Source organism: Ranitomeya imitator, chromosome 3 (genome assembly GCF_032444005.1).
Source record: "Ranitomeya imitator isolate aRanImi1 chromosome 3, aRanImi1.pri, whole genome shotgun sequence".
Lineage (NCBI taxonomy): Eukaryota > Metazoa > Chordata > Amphibia > Anura > Dendrobatidae > Ranitomeya > Ranitomeya imitator.
In genome coordinates this window covers 825,372,744-825,377,159 of record NC_091284.1, presented here as the reverse complement: position 1 = coordinate 825,377,159, position 4,416 = coordinate 825,372,744, and the positions used below count along the sequence as shown (strand labels likewise).

Below are 4,416 nucleotides of genomic sequence, written 5' to 3'. Positions count from 1 at the left end.
GCTAATTTGCATATTCCAGGTGCCTTCTGGGAGAAGCGAAGTCTCCCTGAGCTAGAAGATCGTTGGGTACAGCCGGGACCAGCTGCTTCGAAAGCATCACCAAACCAGGGATTCAAGCTTCAGGAGGCTAATTTGCATATTCCAGGTGCCTCCCTAAGCTAGAAGATCGTTGGGTACAGCCGGGACCAGCTGCTTCGAAAGCATCACCAAACCAGGGATTCAAGCTTCAGGAGGCTAATTTGCATATTCCAGGTGCCTTCTGGGAGAAGCGAAGTCTCCCTAAGCTAGAAGATCGTTGGGTACAGCCGGGACCAGCTGCTTCGAAAGCATCACCAAACCAGGGATTCAAGCTTCAGGAGGCTAATTTGCATATTCCAGGTGCCTTCTGGGAGAAGCGAAGTCTCCCTAAGCTAGAAGATCGTTGGGTACAACCGGGACCAGCTGCTTCGAAAGCATCACCAAACCAGGGATTCAAGCTTCAGGAGGCTAATTTGCATATTCCAGGTGCCTTCTGGGAGAAGCGAAGTCTCCCTAAGCTAGAAGATCGTTGGGTACAGCCGGGACCAGCTGCTTCGAAAGCATCACCAAACCAGGGATTCAAGCTTCAGGAGGCTAATTTGCATATTCCAGGTGCCTTCTGGGAGAAGCGAAGTCTCCCTAAGCTAGAAGATCGTTGGGTACAGCCGGGACCAGCTGCTTCGAAAGCATCACCAAACCAGGGATTCAAGCTTCAGGAGGCTAATTTGCATATTCCAGGTGCCTTCTGGGAGAAGCGAAGTCTCCCTAAGCTAGAAGATCGTTGGGTACAGCCGGGACCAGCTGCTTCGAAAGCATCACCAAACCAGGGATTCAAGCTTCAGGAGGCTAATTTGCATATTCCAGGTGCCTTCTGGGAGAAGCGAAGTCTCCCTAAGCTAGAAGATCGTTGGGTACAGCCGGGACCAGCTGCTTCGAAAGCATCACCAAACCAGGGATTCAAGCTTCAGGAGGCTAATTTGCATATTCCAGGTGCCTTCTGGGAGAAGCGAAGTCTCCCTGAGCTAGAAGATCGTTGGGTACAGCCGGGACCAGCTGCTTCGAAAGCATCACCAAACCAGGGATTCAAGCTTCAGGAGGCTAATTTGCATATTCCAGGTGCCTCCCTAAGCTAGAAGATCGTTGGGTACAGCCGGGACCAGCTGCTTCGAAAGCATCACCAAACCAGGGATTCAAGCTTCAGGAGGCTAATTTGCATATTCCAGGTGCCTTCTGGGAGAAGCGAAGTCTCCCTAAGCTAGAAGATCGTTGGGTACAGCCGGGACCAGCTGCTTCGAAAGCATCACCAAACCAGGGATTCAAGCTTCAGGAGGCTAATTTGCATATTCCAGGTGCCTTCTGGGAGAAGCGAAGTCTCCCTAAGCTAGAAGATCGTTGGGTACAGCCGGGACCAGCTGCTTCGAAAGCATCACCAAACCAGGGATTCAAGCTTCAGGAGGCTAATTTGCATATTCCAGGTGCCTTCTGGGAGAAGCGAAGTCTCCCTAAGCTAGAAGATCGTTGGGTACAGCCGGGACCAGCTGCTTCGAAAGCATCACCAAACCAGGGATTCAAGCTTCAGGAGGCTAATTTGCATATTCCAGGTGCCTTCTGGGAGAAGCGAAGTCTCCCTAAGCTAGAAGATCGTTGGGTACAGCCGGGACCAGCTGCTTCGAAAGCATCACCAAACCAGGGATTCAAGCTTCAGGAGGCTAATTTGCATATTCCAGGTGCCTTCTGGGAGAAGCGAAGTCTCCCTAAGCTAGAAGATCGTTGGGTACAGCCGGGACCAGCTGCTTCGAAAGCATCACCAAACCAGGCATTCAAGCTTCAGGAGGCTAATTTGCATATTCCAGGTGCCTTCTGGGAGAAGCGAAGTCTCCCTAAGCTAGAAGATCGTTGGGTACAGCCGGGACCAGCTGCTTCGAAAGCATCACCAAACCGCGCGCCGTAATTTTTGCCTGTAGGACATTATTGCAAGAGAGCTTGGCTGAGTAGATTACACAAGAAGGAAAACACACAGCAAGTCAGCAGGATCTAGGAGCAACATGGCAGATGTGACAACCTACATGGTGAGCTTCAGCATGTGCTACATGTTCACAGATCGACCAGAAGAAGAATCCAATTTCACCTGTCAGAAGTGTAGACTAGTGGCCCTTTTAGAAGAAAAGGTGCGAGGTCTGGAAGAAAGAATAGCAACTTTGAAACTCATCAAAGAGAATGAAGACTTTCTAGACAGAACAGAAGCATCTCTACTGGTCACAGAAGGTGCAAAAAGTGTCAGAGAACTTCCAAAAGCAGATGAGTGGAAGCATGTGACCAAAAGAAGCAAGAAGACCATGGAGAAATCACCAACCACACAACTGAAGAACCGATATCAAATCTTTGTAGAGGATGAAGATGGCACACCTAAGAATGAAGCAATACCAGCAAGCAAAAAAGAAAAGGGCATACAGCAACAAGTGACAGCAAAAAGTACAGCCAAGAAGCAACGAAGAGTGGTGGTGGTGGGAGACTCACTACTGAGAGGCACAGAAGCAGCCATCTGCAGACCGGACATAACTGCAAGAGAAGTATGCTGCCTTCCAGGTGCGATGATCAAGGATGTGACCGATAGGATACCAAAGCTCTTCAGCTCCAAGGACGTCCACCCATTTCTTCTGATACATAGTAACATAGTAACATAGTTAGTAAGGCCGAAAAAAGACATTTGTCCATCCAGTTCAGCCTATATTCCATCATAATAAATACCCAGATCTACGTCCTTCTACAGAACCTAATAATTGTATATAGTAACATAGTTAGTAAGGCCGAAAAGAGACATTATATTCGTAGTCGGCAGGATTTGAACCTGCGCTTGGAAACCCCAATGGATTTCTAGTCCATCGCCTTAACCACTCGGCCACGACTACTCAGACATTTGTTGGCACCACGTTGTTACATGTTGGCACCAATGACACGGCAAGGAAGGACCTACCGACAATCTGCAAGGACTTTGAAGAGTTGGGGAAGAAAGTAAAGGAACTGGATGCACAGGTAGGTTTTTCTTCTATCCTTCCAGTAGACGGGCATGGCACCAGGAGATGGAACAGGATCCTTGATGCAAACAACTGGCTAAGACGATGGTGCAGACAACAAGGATTTGGATTCCTGGACCACGGTGTGAATTACTGGTATGATGGACTCCTCGCCAGAGACGGACTACACCTCAACAAACCTGGGAAACACACATTCGCCAGAAGACTCGCTACACTCATCAGGAGGGCGTTAAACTAGAAGAAGAGGGGACGGGAAGAAAAACATTAGACTCGAACAAAGATGACCCAGGAAAACATACTCAGAAGGGAGGTAAGAACATTTCTAAAACAATCCACAGTGAGGAGATTGGAACAAAACAAAATCCTCTAAACTGCATGCTCGCAAACGCCAGAAGCCTGACAAACAAGATGGAAGAACTAGAAGCAGAAATATCTACAGGTAACTTTGACATAGTGGGAATAACCGAGACATGGTTAGATGAAAGCTATGACTGGGCAGTTAACTTACAGGGTTACAGTCTGTTTAGAAAGGATCGTAAAAATCGGAGAGGAGGAGGGGTTTGTCTCTATGTAAAGTCTTGTCTAAAGTCCACTTTAAGGGAGGATATTAGCGAAGGGAATGAGGATGTCAAGTCCATATGGGTTGAAATTCATGGAGGGAAAAATGGTAACAAAATTCTCATTGGGGTCTGTTACAAACCCCCAAATATAACAGAAAGCATGGAAAGTCTACTTCTAAAGCAGATAGATGAAGCTGCAACCCATAATGAGGTCCTGGTTATGGGGGACTTTAACTACCCGGATATTAACTGGGAAACAGAAACCTGTGAAACCCATAAAGGCAACAGGTTTCTGCTAATAACCAAGAAAAATTATCTTTCACAATTGGTGCAGAATCCAACCAGAGGAGCAGCACTTTTAGACCTAATACTATCTAATAGACCTGACAGAATAACAAATCTGCAGGTGGTTGGGCATTTAGGAAATAGCGACCACAATATTGTGCAGTTTCACCTGTCTTTCACTAGGGGGACTTGTCAGGGAGTCACAAAAACATTGAACTTTAGGAAGACAAAGTTTGAACAGCTTAGAGATGCCCTTAATCTGGTAGACTGGGACAATATCCTCAGAAATGAGAATACAGATAATAAATGGGAAATGTTTAAGAACATCCTAAATAGGCAGTGTAAGCGGTTTATACCTTGTGGGAATAAAAGGACTAGAAATAGGAAAAACCCAATGTGGCTAAACAAAGAAGTAAGACAGGCAATTAACAGTAAAAAGAAAGCATTTGCACTACTAAAGCAGGATGGCACCATTGAAGCTCTAAAAAACTATAGGAAGAAAAATACTTTATCTAAAA

The 4,416-nt window shown here is 46.5% G+C and overlaps 1 non-coding gene across 1 annotated transcript; it reads right to left on the bottom strand.

Annotated features, from left to right (window-relative positions):
* Nucleotides 1-2,845: 2,845 nt before the first annotated feature.
* Nucleotides 2,846-2,927, bottom strand: TRNAS-AGA (transfer RNA serine (anticodon AGA)). The gene has a single exon. It is a non-coding gene; the product is annotated as a tRNA-Ser (tRNA).
* Nucleotides 2,928-4,416: the final 1,489 nt, after the last annotated feature.